Source organism: Triturus cristatus, chromosome 11, assembly GCF_964204655.1.
Source record: "Triturus cristatus chromosome 11, aTriCri1.1, whole genome shotgun sequence".
Classification (NCBI taxonomy): domain Eukaryota; kingdom Metazoa; phylum Chordata; class Amphibia; order Caudata; family Salamandridae; genus Triturus; species Triturus cristatus.
In genome coordinates, this window is record NC_140594.1 from 1139036720 (window position 1) to 1139054274 (window position 17555).

At 44.8% G+C, this 17555-nt stretch overlaps 11 non-coding genes across 11 annotated transcripts; all 11 read left to right on the plus strand.

The window, feature by feature from the left end:
- Positions 1-1147: 1147 nt before the first annotated feature.
- On the plus strand, positions 1148-1219 carry TRNAG-CCC (transfer RNA glycine (anticodon CCC)). The gene has a single exon. It is a non-coding gene; the product is annotated as a tRNA-Gly (tRNA).
- A 1527-nt stretch (positions 1220-2746) lies between these two features.
- On the plus strand, positions 2747-2818 carry TRNAG-CCC (transfer RNA glycine (anticodon CCC)). Its single transcript has one exon. It is a non-coding gene; the product is annotated as a tRNA-Gly (tRNA).
- Positions 2819-4334: 1516 nt separating this feature from the next.
- Positions 4335-4406, plus strand: TRNAG-CCC (transfer RNA glycine (anticodon CCC)). Its single transcript has one exon. It is a non-coding gene; the product is annotated as a tRNA-Gly (tRNA).
- A 1516-nt stretch (positions 4407-5922) lies between these two features.
- TRNAG-CCC (transfer RNA glycine (anticodon CCC)) lies at positions 5923-5994 on the plus strand. Its single transcript has one exon. It is a non-coding gene; the product is annotated as a tRNA-Gly (tRNA).
- Positions 5995-7521: 1527 nt separating this feature from the next.
- Positions 7522-7593, plus strand: TRNAG-CCC (transfer RNA glycine (anticodon CCC)). The gene has a single exon. It is a non-coding gene; the product is annotated as a tRNA-Gly (tRNA).
- A 1516-nt stretch (positions 7594-9109) lies between these two features.
- Positions 9110-9181, plus strand: TRNAG-CCC (transfer RNA glycine (anticodon CCC)). Its single transcript has one exon. It is a non-coding gene; the product is annotated as a tRNA-Gly (tRNA).
- A 1515-nt stretch (positions 9182-10696) lies between these two features.
- Positions 10697-10768, plus strand: TRNAG-CCC (transfer RNA glycine (anticodon CCC)). Its single transcript has one exon. It is a non-coding gene; the product is annotated as a tRNA-Gly (tRNA).
- A 1525-nt stretch (positions 10769-12293) lies between these two features.
- On the plus strand, positions 12294-12365 carry TRNAG-CCC (transfer RNA glycine (anticodon CCC)). The gene has a single exon. It is a non-coding gene; the product is annotated as a tRNA-Gly (tRNA).
- Positions 12366-13881: 1516 nt separating this feature from the next.
- Positions 13882-13953, plus strand: TRNAG-CCC (transfer RNA glycine (anticodon CCC)). Its single transcript has one exon. It is a non-coding gene; the product is annotated as a tRNA-Gly (tRNA).
- Positions 13954-15469: 1516 nt separating this feature from the next.
- TRNAG-CCC (transfer RNA glycine (anticodon CCC)) lies at positions 15470-15541 on the plus strand. The gene has a single exon. It is a non-coding gene; the product is annotated as a tRNA-Gly (tRNA).
- A 1526-nt stretch (positions 15542-17067) lies between these two features.
- Positions 17068-17139, plus strand: TRNAG-CCC (transfer RNA glycine (anticodon CCC)). Its single transcript has one exon. It is a non-coding gene; the product is annotated as a tRNA-Gly (tRNA).
- Positions 17140-17555: the final 416 nt, after the last annotated feature.

A 17555-nucleotide genomic window follows, 5' to 3' on the forward strand; every position in this document is an offset into this window, starting at 1 on the left:
TGTGCACACTTGTTCTCTCACCTGAATGCAGCGCCACCTTGTAGCCATCGGATGTAACTGCAGCTCACAAAATGTTATATCAGAGAGCAAGTTGAGAGGACTCCAAGAGGCAGATGTCCATGGAAAGAGCCTCTCATGACAGCAGGAAGGTTGGATATTTCAAGATGGCAACATTTCCTGTCCAATGTCCTCACGTCCCGAATGCTCCCAAACGCTCAAAAGCCTCGCCCTCACCGGGTAGATCTCTGGCTCCCAGTTAAAATCAAATCCTGAGCATGCTAGCGCTAGGATCAAAGAGAGAGGAGAGGGTTAGAGAGCTGCTATCTTGGTAAAGGCCTGAAACTGCTAGTTCCCAAGAGGGTCTGCACTTTCAGTTATGACTGACTGTGAGACGAGAAGATGAAGATTTTCTGCACCCAGCATACATTGCAGAATGCTTAGGCAAATGAGGAGCGAGACCCACCAATCCCTTGCTACTTCGCTGAAAGCTCCTCCTCTGCATAAAGAGAACACTTTTACAAGGGAGCAGAGTGGCGCAGCGGAAGCGTGCTGGGCCCATAACCCAGAGGTCGATGGATCGAAACCATCCTCTGCTATAATATTTCTTGTTTTTTCTTCTGAGAACCAATCTGTCATTTCCACGCTACCAGCAAGGAAAAGCGCAGGCTTTTGCTAGCTATGTGAGAAAAGACTTCTCAACTATCTGTCTCTGCTGAAACACAACAGAGTGATCGCCAAAGGATCAACCCCATACTTTGAAAGTAAAGATACCCAATTATAAGCATAAATGACTGGTGGGACCGTCACACGTTTTTCTGGGCATGCTTTGAATGTCATTCTTGCCTTTTCGTTCTGCTCTTATCATTCTCCTGGGCATTTCATGGAAGGCACTCTCTTTCTCTTCGCTGCTTTGCTTCCAATGCTGCCTAAATATGTTCATTTCCACTATTTGTACTACTGCTTTCCATTTCTTCTCTTCTGCACAGATTTGGCCTTGGTTTCAATCCCCAGTTCCTTACCCTCTACAAGAAACTTTCTACTGCTTTTCATGTTGGTATCTAAACCAAATGCACCATTGAAACTGGTGCAAGATAGTCATTGAACTCGGGGTTGTAATCTTTAGAACCGAGAGCAACCACATCATAGGGCGTTGGTGGTATAGTGGTGAGCATAGCTGCTTCCCAAGCAGTTGACCCGGGTTCGATTCCCGGCCAATGCAGTGCAAATTTTTATATGTTCTCCAAGCAGGATTTGTTTTAATGCAACATGTCACAAAACGGAAATATCATGAACAGATTAATCAGACGTTAAATTTAAAAAAAAATGAAATACTTAGGCAGGCATCTCGATCGCCCCATCTGCTACATTCATTGTCCTATTAGATGCTATTTTCCAAAAAGCAGAGTCACCACTCACATGTGCTGGTAATAAATATGTTGCGGGCGGTAGACAATGAAAGGGCTGAACCCCGACCAGACATTCTAACTCTAGCATCTCTATATTAAAAAGCATTTCTAGGCAATATCTAGCATGTGAATAAAAGTAGGCAAGATCCACCGATGAATCTGGCAAAAGTCCCCAACGATTTTGTGCACACTTGTTCTCTCACCTGAATGCAGCTTCATCTTGTAGCCATCGGATGTAACTGCAGCTCACAAAATGTTATATCAGAGAGCAAGTTGAGAGGACTCCAAGAGGCAGATGTCCATGGAAAGAGCCTCTCACGACAGCAGGAAGGTTGGATATTTCAAGATGGCAACATTTCCTGTCCAACGTCCTCACGTCCCGAACGCTCCCAAACGCTCAAAAGCCTCACACCGGGCAAGCCCTCACCGGGTAGATCTCTGGCTCCCAGTTAAAATCAAATCCTGAGCATGCTAGCGCTAGGATCAAAGAGAGAGGAGAGGGTTAGAGAGCTGCTATCTTGGTAAAGGCCTGAAACTGCTAGTTCCCAAGAGGGTCTGCACTTTCAGTTATGACTGACTGTGAGACGAGAAGATGAAGATTTTCTGCACCCAGCATACATTGCAGCATGCTTAGGCAAATGAGGAGCGAGACCCACCAATCCCGCGCCACTTCGCTGAAAGCTCCTCCTCTGCATAAAGAGAACACTTTTACAAGGGAGCAGAGTGGCGCAGCGGAAGCGTGCTGGGCCCATAACCCAGAGGTCGATGGATCGAAACCATCCTCTGCTATAATATTTCTTGTTTTTTCTTCTGAGAACCAATCTGTCATTTCCACGCTACCAGCAAGGAAAAGCGCAGGCTTGTGCTAGCTATGTGAGAAAAGACTTCTCAACTATCTGTCTCTGCTGAAACACAACAGAGTGATCGCCAAAGGATCAACCCCATACTTTGAAAGTAAAGATACCCAATTATAAGCATAAATGACTGGTGGGACCGTCACACGTTTTTCTGGGCATGCTTTGAATGTCATTCTTGCCTTTTCGTTCTGCTCTTATCACTCTCCTGGGCATTTCATGGAAGGCACTCTCTTTCTCTTCGCTGCTTTGCTTCCAATGCTGCCTAAATATGTTCATTTCCACTATTTGTACTACTGCTTTCCATTTCTTCTCTTCTGCACAGATTTGGCCTTGGTTTCAATCCCCAGTTCCTTACCCTCTACAAGAAACTTTCTACTGCTTTTCATGTTGGTATCTAAACCAAATGCACCATTGAAACTGGTGCAAGATAGTCATTGAACTCGGGGTTGTAATCTTTAGAACCGAGAGCACCCACATCATAGGGCGTTGGTGGTATAGTGGTGAGCATAGCTGCTTCCCAAGCAGTTGACCCGGGTTCGATTCCCGGCCAATGCAGTGCAAATTTTTAGATGTTCTCCAAGCAGGATTTGTTTTAATGCAACATGTCACAAAACGGAAATATCATGAACAGATTAATCAGACGTTAAATTAAAAAAAAAATGAAATACTTAGGCAGGCATCTCGATCGCCCCATCTGCTACATTCATTGTCCTATTAGATGCTATTTTCCAAAAAGCAGAGTCACCACTCACATGTGCTGGTAATAAATATGTTGCGGGCGGTAGACAATGAAAGGGCTGAACCCCGACCAGACATTCTAACTCTAGCATCTCTATATTAAAAAGCATTTCTAGGCAATATCTAGCATGTGAATAAAAGTAGGCAAGATCCACCGATGAATCTGGCAAAAGTCCCCAACGATTTTGTGCACACTTGTTCTCTCACCTGAATGCAGCGCCACCTTGTAGCCATCGGATGTAACTGCAGCTCACAAAATGTTATATCAGAGAGCAAGTTGAGAGGACTCCAAGAGGCAGATGTCCATGGAAAGAGCCTCTCACGACAGCAGGAAGGTTGGATATTTCAAGATGGCAACATTTCCTGTCCAATGTCCTCACGTCCCGAATGCTCCCAAACGCTCAAAAGCCTCGCCCTCACCGGGTAGATCTCTGGCTCCCAGTTAAAATCAAATCCTGAGCATGCTAGCGCTAGGATCAAAGAGAGAGGAGAGGGTTAGAGAGCTGCTATCTTGGTAAAGGCCTGAAACTGCTAGTTCCCAAGAGGGTCTGCACTTTCAGTTATGACTGACTGTGAGACGAGAAGATGAAGATTTTCTGCACCCAGCATACATTGCAGAATGCTTAGGCAAATGAGGAGCGAGACCCACCAATCCCTCGCCACTTCGCTGAAAGCTCCTCCTCTGCATAAAGAGAAGACTTTTACAAGGGAGCAGAGTGGCGCAGCGGAAGCGTGCTGGGCCCATAACCCAGAGGTCGATGGATCGAAACCATCCTCTGCTATAATATTTCTTGTTTTTTCTTCTGAGAACCAATCTGTCATTTCCACGCTACCAGCAAGGAAAAGCGCAGGCTTTTGCTAGCTATGTGAGAAAAGACTTCTCAACTATCTGTCTCTGCTGAAACACAACAGAGTGATCGCCAAAGGATCAACCCCATACTTTGAAAGTAAAGATACCCAATTATAAGCATAAATGACTGGTGGGACCGTCACACGTTTTTCTGGGCATGCTTTGAATGTCATTCTTGCCTTTTCGTTCTGCTCTTATCATTCTCCTGGGCATTTCATGGAAGGCACTCTCTTTCTCTTCGCTGCTTTGCTTCCAATGCTGCCTAAATATGTTCATTTCCACTATTTGTACTACTGCTTTCCATTTCTTCTCTTCTGCACAGATTTGGCCTTGGTTTCAATCCCCAGTTCGTTACCCTCTACAAGAAACTTTCTACTGCTTTTCATGTTGGTATCTAAACCAAATGCACCATTGAAACTGGTGCAAGATAGTCATTGAACTCGGGGTTGTAATCTTTAGAACCGAGAGCACCCACATCATAGGGCGTTGGTGGTATAGTGGTGAGCATAGCTGCTTCCCAAGCAGTTGACCTGGGTTCGATTCCCGGCCAATGCAGTGCAAATTTTTAGATGTTCTCCAAGCAGGATTTGTTTTAATGCAACATGTCACAAAACGGAAATATCATGAACAGATTAATCAGACGTTAAATTAAAAAAAAAATGAAATACTTAGGCAGGCATCTCGATCGCCCCATCTGCTACATTCATTGTCCTATTAGATGCTATTTTCCAAAAAGCAGAGTCACCACTCACATGTGCTGGTAATAAATATGTTGCGGGCGGTAGACAATGAAAGGGCTGAACCCCGACCAGACATTCTAACTCTAGCATCTCTATATTAAAAAGCATTTCTAGGCAATATCTAGCATGTGAATAAAAGTAGGCAAGATCCACCGATGAATCTGGCAAAAGTCCCCAACGATTTTGTGCACACTTGTTCTCTCACCTGAATGCAGCGCCACCTTGTAGCCATCGGATGTAACTGCAGCTCACAAAATGTTATATCAGAGAGCAAGTTGAGAGGACTCCAAGAGGCAGATGTCCATGGAAAGAGCCTCTCACGACAGCAGGAAGGTTGGATATTTCAAGATGGCAACATTTCCTGTCCAATGTCCTCACGTCCCGAACGCTCCCAAACGCTCAAAAGCCTCGCCCTCACCGGGTAGATCTCTGGCTCCCAGTTAAAATCAAATCCTGAGCATGCTAGCGCTAGGATCAAAGAGAGAGGAGAGCGTTAGAGAGCTGCTATCTTGGTAAAGGCCTGAAACTGCTAGTTCCCAAGAGGGTCTGCACTTTCAGTTATGACTGACTGTGAGACGAGAAGATGAAGATTTTCTGCACCCAGCATACATTGCAGCATGCTTAGGCAAATGAGGAGCGAGACCCACCAATCCCTCGCCACTTCGCTGAAAGCTCCTCCTCTGCATAAAGAGAACACTTTTACAAGGGAGCAGAGTGGCGCAGCGGAAGCGTGCTGGGCCCATAACCCAGAGGTCGATGGATCGAAACCATCCTCTGCTATAATATTTCTTGTTTTTTCTTCTGAGAACCAATCTGTCATTTCCACGCTACCAGCAAGGAAAAGCGCAGGCTTGTGCTAGCTATGTGAGAAAAGACTTCTCAACTATCTGTCTCTGCTGAAACACAACAGAGTGATCGCCAAAGGATCAACCCCATACTTTGAAAGTAAAGATACCCAATTATAAGCATAAATGACTGGTGGGACCGTCACACGTTTTTCTGGGCATGCTTTGAATGTCATTCTTGCCTTTTCGTTCTGCTCTTATCATTCTCCTGGGCATTTCATGGAAGGCACTCTCTTTCTCTTCGCTGCTTTGCTTCCAATGCTGCCTAAATATTTTCAGTTCCACTATTTGTACTACTGCTTTCCATTTCTTCTCTTCTGCACAGATTTGGCCTTGGTTTCAATTCCCAGTTCCTTACCCTCTACAAGAAACTTTCTACTGCTTTTCATGTTGGTATCTAAACCAAATGCACCATTGAAACTGGTGCAAGATAGTCATTGAACTCAGGATTGTAATCTTTAGAACCGAGAGCAACCACATCATAGGGCGTTGGTGGTATAGTGGTGAGCATAGCTGCTTCCCAAGCAGTTGACCCGGGTTCGATTCCCGGCCAATGCAGTGCAAATTTTTATATGTTCTCCAAGCAGGATTTGTTTTAATGCAACATGTCACAAAATGGAAATATCATGAACAGATTAATCAGACGTTAAATTTAAAAAAAAATGAAATACTTAGGCAGGCATCTCGATCGCCCCATCTGCTACATTCATTGTCCTATTAGATGCTATTTTCCGAAAAGCAGAGTCACCACTCACATGTGCTGGTAATAAATATGTTGCGGGCGGTAGACAATGAAAGGGCTGAACCCCGACCAGACATTCTAACTCTAGCATCTCTATATTAAAAAGCATTTCTAGGCAATATCTAGCATGTGAATAAAAGTAGGCAAGATCCACCGATGAATCTGGCAAAAGTCCCCAATGATTTTGTGCACACTTGTTCTCTCACCTGAATGCAGCGCCACCTTGTAGCCATCGGATGTAACTGCAGCTCACAAAATGTTATATCAGAGAGCAAGTTGAGAGGACTCCAAGAGGCAGATGTCCATGGAAAGAGCATCTCACGACAGCAGGAAGGTTGGATATTTCAAGATGGCAACATTTCCTGTCCAACGTCCTCACGTCCCGAACGCTCCCAAACGCTCAAAAGCCTCACACCGGGCAAGCCCTCACCGGGTAGATCTCTGGCTCCCAGTTAAAATCAAATCCTGAGCATGCTAGCGCTAGGATCAAAGAGAGAGGAGAGGGTTAGAGAGCTGCTATCTTGGTAAAGGCCTGAAACTGCTAGTTCCCAAGAGGGTCTGCACTTTCAGTTATGACTGACTGTGAGACGAGAAGATGAAGATTTTCTGCACCCAGCATACATTGCAGCATGCTTAGGCAAATGAGGAGCGAGACCCACCAATCCCTCGCCACTTCGCTGAAAGCTCCTCCTCTGCATAAAGAGAACACTTTTACAAGGGAGCAGAGTGGCGCAGCGGAAGCGTGCTGGGCCCATAACCCAGAGGTCGATGGATCGAAACCATCCTCTGCTATAATATTTCTTGTTTTTTCTTCTGAGGACCAATCTGTCATTTCCACGCTACCAGCAAGGAAAAGCGCAGGCTTGTGCTAGCTATGTGAGAAAAGACTTCTCAACTATCTGTCTCTGCTGAAATACAAGAGAGTGATCGCCAAAGGATCAAACCCATACTTTGAAAGTAAAGATACCCAATTATAAGCATAAATGACTGGTGGGACCGTCACACGTTTTTCTGGGCATGCTTTGAATGTCATTCTTGCCTTTTCGTTCTGCTCTTATCATTCTCCTGGGCATTTCATGGAAGGCACTCTCTTTCTCTTCGCTGCTTTGCTTCCAATGCTGCCTAAATATGTTCATTTCCACTATTTGTACTACTGCTTTCCATTTCTTCTCTTCTGCACAGATTTGGCCTTGGTTTCAATCCCCAGTTCCTTACCCTCTACAAGAAACTTTCTACTGCTTTTCATGTTGGTATCTAAACCAAATGCACCATTGAAACTGGTGCAAGATAGTCATTGAACTCGGGGTTGTAATCTTTAGAACCGAGAGCACCCACATCATAGGGCGTTGGTGGTATAGTGGTGAGCATAGCTGCTTCCCAAGCAGTTGACCCGGGTTCGATTCCCGGCCAATGCAGTGCAAATTTTTATATGTTCTCCAAGCAGGATTTGTTTTAATGCAACATGTCACAAAACGGAAATATCATGAACAGATTAATCAGACGTTAAATTAAAAAAAAAATGAAATACTTAGGCAGGCATCTCGATCGCCCCATCTGCTACATTAATTGTCCTATTAGATGCTATTTTCCAAAAAGCAGAGTCACCACTCACATGTGCTGGTAATAAATATGTTGCGGGCGGTAGACAATGAAAGGGCTGAACCCCGACCAGACATTCTAACTCTAGCATCTCTATATTAAAAAGCATTTCTAGGCAATATCTAGCATGTGAATAAAAGTAGGCAAGATCCACCGATGAATCTGGCAAAAGTCACCAACGATTTTGTGCACACTTGTTCTCTCACCTGAATGCAGCGCCACCTTGTAGCCATCGGATGTAACTGCAGCTCACAAAATGTTATATCAGAGAGCAAGTTGAGAGGACTCCAAGAGGCAGATGTCCATGGAAAGAGCCTCTCACGACAGCAGGAAGGTTGGATATTTCAAGATGGCAACATTTCCTGTCCAATGTCCTCACGTCCCGAACGCTCCCAAACGCTCAAAAGACTCGCCCTCACCGGGTAGATCTCTGGCTCCCAGTTAAAATCAAATACTGAGCATGCTAGCGCTAGGATCAAAGAGAGAGGAAAGGGTTAGAGAGCTGCTATCTTGGTAAAGGCCTGAAACTGCTAGTTCCCAAGAGGGTCTGCACTTTCAGTTATGACTGACTGTGAGACGAGAAGATGAAGATTTTCTGCACCCAGCATACATTGCAGCATGCTTAGGCAAATGAGGAGCGAGACCCACCAATCCCTCGCCACTTCGCTGAAAGCTCCTCCTCTGCATAAAGAGAACACTTTTACAAGGGAGCAGAGTGGCGCAGCGGAAGCGTGCTGGGCCCATAACCCAGAGGTCGATGGTTCGAAACCATCCTCTGCTATAATATTTCTTGTTTTTTCTTCTGAGAACCAATCTGTCATTTCCACGCTACCAGCAAGGAAAAGCGCAGGCTTGTGCTAGCTATGTGAGAAAAGACTTCTCAACTATCTGTCTCTGCTGAAATACAAGAGAGTGATCGCCAAAGGATCAACCCCATACTTTGAAAGTAAAGATACCCAATTATAAGCATAAATGACTGGTGGGACCGTCACACGTTTTTCTGGGCATGCTTTGAATGTCATTCTTGCCTTTTCGTTCTGCTCTTATCATTCTCCTGGGCATTTCATGGAAGGCACTCTCTTTCTCTTCGCTGCTTTGCTTCCAATGCTGCCTAAATATGTTCATTTCCACTATTTGTACTACTGCTTTCCATTTCTTCTCTTCTGCACAGATTTGGCCTTGGTTTCAATCCCCAGTTCCTTACCCTCTACAAGAAACTTTCTACTGCTTTTCATGTTGGTATCTAAACCAAATGCACCATTGAAACTGTTGCAAGATAGTCATTGAACTCGGGGTTGTAATCTTTAGAACCGAGAGCAACCACAACATAGGGCGTTGGTGGTATAGTGGTGAGCATAGCTGCTTCCCAAGCAGTTGACCCGGGTTCGATTCCCGGCCAATGCAGTGCAAATTTTTATATGTTCTCCAAGCAGGATTTGTTTTAATGCAACATGTCACAAAACGGAAATATCATGAACAGATTAATCAGACGTTAAATTAAAAAAAAAATGAAATACTTAGGCAGGCATCTCGATCGCCCCATCTGCTACATTCATTGTCCTATTAGATGCTATTTTCCAAAAAGCAGAGTCACCACTCACATGTGCTGGTAATAAATATGTTGCGGGCGGTAGACAATGAAAGGGCTGAACCCTGACCAGACATTCTAACTCTAGCATCTCTATATTAAAAAGCCTTTCTAGGCAATATCTAGCATGTGAATAAAAGTAGGCAAGATCCACCGATGAATCTGGCAAAAGTCCCCAACGATTTTGTGCACACTTGTTCTCTCACCTGAATGCAGCGCCACCTTGTAGCCATCGGATGTAACTGCAGCTCACAAAATGTTATATCAGAGAGCAAGTTGAGAGGACTCCAAGAGGCAGATGTCCATGGAAAGAGCCTCTCACGACAGCAGGAAGGTTGGATATTTCAAGATGGCAACATTTCCTGTCCAATGTCCTCACGCCCCGAACGCTCCCAAACGCTCAAAAGCCTCGCCCTCACCGGGTAGATCTCTGGCTCCCAGTTAAAATCAAATCCTGAGCATGCTAGCGCTAGGATCAAAGAGAGAGGAAAGGGTTAGAGAGCTGCTATCTTGGTAAAGGCCTGAAACTGCTAGTTCCCAAGAGGGTCTGCACTTTCAGTTATGACTGACTGTGAGACGAGAAGATGAAGATTTTCTGCACCCAGCATACATTGCAGCATGCTTAGGCAAATGAGGAGCGAGACCCACCAATCCCTCGCCACTTCGCTGAAAGCTCCTCCTCTGCATAAAGAGAACACTTTTACAAGGGAGCAGAGTGGCGCAGCGGAAGCGTGCTGGGCCCATAACCCAGAGGTCGATGGATCGAAACCATCCTCTGCTATAATATTTCTTGTTTTTTCTTCTGAGAACCAATCTGTCATTTCCACGCTACCAGCAAGGAAAAGCGCAGGCTTGTGCTAGCTATGTGAGAAAAGACTTCTCAACTATCTGTCTCTGCTGAAATACAAGAGAGTGATCGCCAAAGGATCAACCCCATACTTTGAAAGTAAAGCTACCCAATTATAAGCATAAATGACTGGGGGACCGTCACACGTTTTTCTGGGCATGCTTTGAATGTCATTCTTGCCTTTTCGTTCTGCTCTTATCATTCTCCTGGGCATTTCATGGAAGGCACTCTCTTTCTCTTCGCTGCTTGGCTTCCAATGCTGCCTAAATATGTTAATTTCCACTATTTGTACTACTGCTTTCCATTTCTTCTCTTCTGCACAGATTTGGCCTTGGTTTCAATCCCCAGTTCCTTACCCTCTACAAGAAACTTTCTACTGCTTTTCATGTTGGTATCTAAACCAAATGCACCATTGAAACTGGTGCAAGATAGTCATTGAACTCGGGGTTGTAATCTTTAGAACCGAGAGCAACCACATCATAGGGCGTTGGTGGTATAGTGGTGAGCATAGCTGCTTCCCAAGCAGTTGACCCGGGTTCGATTCCCGGCCAATGCAGTGCAAATTTTTATATGTTCTCCAAGCAGGATTTGTTTTAATGCAACATGTCACAAAACGGAAATATCATGAACAGATTAATCAGACGTTAAATTAAAAAAAAAATGAAATACTTAGGCAGGCATCTCGATCGCCCCATCTGCTACATTCATTGTCCTATTAGATGCTATTTTCCAAAAAGCAGAGTCACCACTCACATGTGCTGGTAATAAATATGTTGCGGGCGGTAGACAATGAAAGGGCTGAACCCCGACCAGACATTCTAACTCTAGCATCTCTATATTAAAAAGCATTTCTAGGCAATATCTAGCATGTGAATAAAAGTAGGCAAGATCCACCGATGAATCTGGCAAAAGTCCCCAACGATTTTGTGCACACTTGTTCTCTCACCTGAATGCAGCTTCATCTTGTAGCCATCGGATGTAACTGCAGCTCACAAAATGTTATATCAGAGAGCAAGTTGAGAGGACTCCAAGAGGCAGATGTCCATGGAAAGAGCCTCTCACGACAGCAGGAAGGTTGGATATTTCAAGATGGCAACATTTCCTGTCCAACGTCCTCACGTCCCGAACGCTCCCAAACGCTCAAAAGCCTCACACCGGGCAAGCCCTCACCGGGTAGATCTCTGGCTCCCAGTTAAAATCAAATCCTGAGCATGCTAGCGCTAGGATCAAAGAGAGAGGAGAGGGTTGGAGCTGCTATCTTGGTAAAGGCCTGAAACTGCTAGTTCCCAAGAGGGTCTGCACTTTCAGTTATGACTGACTGTGAGACGAGAAGATGAAGATTTTCTGCACCCAGCATACATTGCAGCATGCTTAGGCAAATGAGGAGCGAGACCCACCAATCCCGCGCCACTTCGCTGAAAGCTCCTCCTCTGCATAAAGAGAACACTTTTACAAGGGAGCAGAGTGGCGCAGCGGAAGCGTGCTGGGCCCATAACCCAGAGGTCGATGGATCGAAACCATCCTCTGCTATAATATTTCTTGTTTTTTCTTCTGAGAACCAATCTGTCATTTCCACGCTACCAGCAAGGAAAAGCGCAGGCTTGTGCTAGCTATGTGAGAAAAGACTTCTCAACTATCTGTCTCTGCTGAAACACAACAGAGTGATCGCCAAAGGATCAACCCCATACTTTGAAAGTAAAGATACCCAATTATAAGCATAAATGACTGGTGGGACCGTCACACGTTTTTCTGGGCATGCTTTGAATGTCATTCTTGCCTTTTCGTTCTGCTCTTATCATTCTCCTGGGCATTTCATGGAAGGCACTCTCTTTCTCTTCGCTGCTTTGCTTCCAATGCTGCCTAAATATGTTCATTTCCACTATTTGTACTACTGCTTTCCATTTCTTCTCTTCTGCACAGATTTGGCCTTGGTTTCAATCCCCAGTTCCTTACCCTCTACAAGAAACTTTCTACTGCTTTTCATGTTGGTATCTAAACCAAATGCACCATTGAAACTGGTGCAAGATAGTCATTGAACTCGGGGTTGTAATCTTTAGAACCGAGAGCACCCACATCATAGGGCGTTGGTGGTATAGTGGTGAGCATAGCTGCTTCCCAAGCAGTTGACCCGGGTTCGATTCCCGGCCAATGCAGTGCAAATTTTTAGATGTTCTCCAAGCAGGATTTGTTTTAATGCAACATGTCACAAAACGGAAATATCATGAACAGATTAATCAGACGTTAAATTAAAAAAAAAATGAAATACTTAGGCAGGCATCTCGATCGCCCCATCTGCTACATTCATTGTCCTATTAGATGCTATTTTCCAAAAAGCAGAGTCACCACTCACATGTGCTGGTAATAAATATGTTGCGGGCGGTAGACAATGAAAGGGCTGAACCCCGACCAGACATTCTAACTCTAGCATCTCTATATTAAAAAGCATTTCTAGGCAATATCTAGCATGTGAATAAAAGTAGGCAAGATCCACCGATGAATCTGGCAAAAGTCCCCAACGATTTTGTGCACACTTGTTCTCTCACCTGAATGCAGCGCCACCTTGTAGCCATCGGATGTAACTGCAGCTCACAAAATGTTATATCAGAGAGCAAGTTGAGAGGACTCCAAGAGGCAGATGTCCATGGAAAGAGCCTCTCACGACAGCAGGAAGGTTGGATATTTCAAGATGGCAACATTTCCTGTCCAATGTCCTCACGTCCCGAATGCTCCCAAACGCTCAAAAGCCTCGCCCTCACCGGGTAGATCTCTGGCTCCCAGTTAAAATCAAATCCTGAGCATGCTAGCGCTAGGATCAAAGAGAGAGGAGAGGGTTAGAGAGCTGCTATCTTGGTAAAGGCCTGAAACTGCTAGTTCCCAAGAGGGTCTGCACTTTCAGTTATGACTGACTGTGAGACGAGAAGATGAAGATTTTCTGCACCCAGCATACATTGCAGAATGCTTAGGCAAATGAGGAGCGAGACCCACCAATCCCTCGCCACTTCGCTGAAAGCTCCTCCTCTGCATAAAGAGAACACTTTTACAAGGGAGCAGAGTGGCGCAGCGGAAGCGTGCTGGGCCCATAACCCAGAGGTCGATGGATCGAAACCATCCTCTGCTATAATATTTCTTGTTTTTTCTTCTGAGAACCAATCTGTCATTTCCACGCTACCAGCAAGGAAAAGCGCAGGCTTTTGCTAGCTATGTGAGAAAAGACTTCTCAACTATCTGTCTCTGCTGAAACACAACAGAGTGATCGCCAAAGGATCAACCCCATACTTTGAAAGTAAAGATACCCAATTATAAGCATAAATGACTGGTGGGACCGTCACACGTTTTTCTGGGCATGCTTTGAATGTCATTCTTGCCTTTTCGTTCTGCTCTTATCATTCTCCTGGGCATTTCATGGAAGGCACTCTCTTTCTCTTCGCTGCTTTGCTTCCAATGCTGCCTAAATATGTTCATTTCCACTATTTGTACTACTGCTTTCCATTTCTTCTCTTCTGCACAGATTTGGCCTTGGTTTCAATCCCCAGTTCCTTACCCTCTACAAGAAACTTTCTACTGCTTTTCATGTTGGTATCTAAACCAAATGCACCATTGAAACTGGTGCAAGATAGTCATTGAACTCGGGGTTGTAATCTCTAGAACCGAGAGCACCCACATCATAGGGCGTTGGTGGTATAGTGGTGAGCATAGCTGCTTCCCAAGCAGTTAACCCGGGTTCGATTCCCGGCCAATGCAGTGCAAATTTTTATATGTTCTCCAAGCAGGATTTGTTTTAATGCAACATGTCACAAAACGGAAATATCATGAACAGATTAATCAGACGTTAAATTAAAAAAAAAATGAAATACTTAGGCAGGCATCTCGATCGCCCCATCTGCTACATTCATTGTCCTATTAGATGCTATTTTCCAAAAAGCAGAGTCACCACTCACATGTGCTGGTAATAAATATGTTGCGGGCGGTAGACAATGAAAGGGCTGAACCCCGACCAGACATTCTAACTCTAGCATCTCTATATTAAAAAGCATTTCTAGGCAATATCTAGCATGTGAATAAAAGTAGGCAAGATCCACCGATGAATCTGGCAAAAGTCCCCAACGATTTTGTGCACACTTGTTCTCTCACCTGAATGCAGCGCCACCTTGTAGCCATCGGATGTAACTGCAGCTCACAAAATGTTATATCAGAGAGCAAGTTGAGAGGACTCCAAGAGGCAGATGTCCATGGAAAGAGCCTCTCACGACAGCAGGAAGGTTGGATATTTCAAGATGGCAACATTTCCTGTCCAATGTCCTCACGTCCCGAACGCTCCCAAACGCTCAAAAGCCTCGCCCTCACCGGGTGGATCTCTGGCTCCCAGTTGAAATCAAATCCTGAGCATGCTAGCGCTAGGATCAAAGAGAGAGGAAAGGGTTAGAGAGCTGCTATCTTGGTAAAGGCCTGAAACTGCTAGTTCCCAAGAGGGTCTGCACTTTCAGTTATGACTGGCTGTGAGACGAGAAGATGAAGATTTTCTGCACCCAGCATACATTGCAGCATGCTTAGGCAAATGAGGAGCGAGACCCACCAATCCCTCGCCACTTCGCTGAAAGCTCCTCCTCTGCATAAAGAGAACACTTTTACAAGGGAGCAGAGTGGCGCAGCGGAAGCGTGCTGGGCCCATAACCCAGAGGTCGATGGATCGAAACCATCCTCTGCTATAATATTTCTTGTTTTTTCTTCTGAGAACCAATCTGTCATTTCCACGCTACCAGCAAGGAAAAGCGCAGGCTTGTGCTAGCTATGTGAGAAAAGACTTCTCAACTATCTGTCTCTGCTGAAATACAAGAGAGTGATCGCCAAAGGATCAACCCCATACTTTGAAAGTAAAGATACCCAATTATAAGCATAAATGACTGGTGGGACCGTCACACGTTTTTCTGGGCATGCTTTGAATGTCATTCTTGCCTTTTCGTTCTGCTCTTATCATTCTCCTGGGCATTTCATGGAAGGCACTCTCTTTCTCTTCGCTGCTTTGTTTCCAATGCTGCCTAAATATGTTCATTTCCACTATTTGTTTTACTGCTTTCCATTTCTTCTCTTCTGCACAGATTTGGCCTTGGTTTCAATCCCCAGTTCCTTACCCTCTACAAGAAACTTTCTACTGCTTTTCATGTTGGTATCTAAACCAAATGCACCATTGAAACTGTTGCAAGATAGTCATTGAACTCGGGGTTGTAATCTTTAGAACCGAGAGAAACCACAACATAGGGCGTTGGTGGTATAGTGGTGAGCATAGCTGCTTCCCAAGCAGTTGACCCGGGTTCGATTCCCGGCCAATGCAGTGCAAATTTTTATATGTTCTCCAAGCAGGATTTGTTTTAATGCAACATGTCACAAAACGGAAATATCATGAACAGATTAATCAGACGTTAAATTAAAAAAAAAATGAAATACTTAGGCAGGCATCTCGATCGCCCCATCTGCTACATTCATTGTCCTATTAGATGCTATTTTCCAAAAAGCAGAGTCACCACTCACATGTGCTGGTAATAAATATGTTGCGGGCGGTAGACAATGAAAGGGCTGAACCCTGACCAGACATTCTAACTCTAGCATCTCTATATTAAAAAGCCTTTCTAGGCAATATCTAGCATGTGAATAAAAGTAGGCAAGATCCACCGATGAATCTGGCAAAAGTCCCCAACGGATTTGTGCACACTTGTTCTCTCACCTGAATGCAGCGCCATCTTGTAGCCATCGGATGTAACTGCAGCTCACAAAATGTTATATCAGAGAGCAAGTTGAGAGGACTCCAAGAGGCAGATGTCCATGGAAAGAGCCTCTCACGACAGCAAGAAGGTTGGATATTTCAAGATGGCAACATTTCCTGTCCAACGTCCTCACGTCCCGAACGCTCCCAAACGCTCAAAAGCCTCACACCTGGCAAGCCCTCACCGGGTAGATCTCTGGCTCCCAGTTAAAATCAAATTCTGAGCATGCTAGCGCTAGGATCAAAGAGAGAGGAGAGCGTTAGAGAGCTGCTATCTTGGTAAAGGCCTGAAACTGCTAGTTCCCAAGAGGGTCTGCACTTTCAGTTATGACTGACTGTGAGACGAGAAGATGAAGATTTTCTGCACCCAGCATACATTGCAGCATGCTTAGGCAAATGAGGAGCGAGACCCACCAATCCCTCGCCACTTCGCTGAAAGCTCCTCCTCTGCATAAAGAGAACACTTTTACAAGGGAGCAGAGTGGCGCAGCGGAAGCGTGCTGGGCCCATAACCCAGAGGTCGATGGATCGAAACCATCCTCTGCTATAATATTTCTTGTTTTTTCTTCTGAGAACCAATCTGTCATTTCCACGCTACCAGCAAGGAAAAGCGCAGGCTTGTGCTAGCTATGTGAGAAAAGACTTCTCAACTATCTGTCTCTGCTGAAACACAACAGAGTGATCGCCAAAGGATCAACCCCATACTTTGAAAGTAAAGATACCCAATTATAAGCATAAATGACTGGTGGGACCGTCACACGTTTTTCTGGGCATGCTTTGAATGTCATTCTTGCCTTTTCGTTCTGCTCTTATCATTCTCCTGGGCATTTCATGGAAGGCACTCTCTTTCTCTTCGCTGCTTTGCTTCCAATGCTGCCTAAATATGTTCATTTCCACTATTTGTACTACTGCTTTCCATTTCTTCTCTTCTGCACAGATTTGGCCTTGGTTTCAATCCCCAGTTCCTTACCCTCTACAAGAAACTTTCTACTGCTTTTCATGTTGGTATCTAAACCAAATGCACCATTGAAACTGGTGCAAGATAGTCATTGAACTCGGGATTGTAATCTTTAGAACGAGAGCAACCACATCATAGGGCGTTGGTGGTATAGTGGTGAGCATAGCTGCTTCCCAAGCAGTTGACCCGGGTTCGATTCCCGGCCAATGCAGTGCAAATTTTTATATGTTCTCCAAGCAGGATTTGTTTTAATGCAACATGTCACAAAATGGAAATATCATGAACAGATTAATCAGACGTTAAATTAAAAAAAAAATGAAATACTTAGGCAGGCATCTCGATCGCCCCATCTGCTACATTCATTGTCCTATTAGATGCTATTTTCCAAAAAGCAGAGTCACCACTCACATGTGCTGGTAATAAATATGTTGCGGGCGGTAGACAATGAAAGGGCTGAACCCCGACCAGACATTCTAACTCTAGCATCTCTATATTAAAAAGCATTTCTAGGCAATATCTAGCATGTGAATAAAAGTAGGCAAGATCCACCGATGAATCTGGCAAAAGTCCCCAATGATTTTGTGCACACTTGTTCTCTCACCTGAATGCAGCGCCACCTTGTAGCCA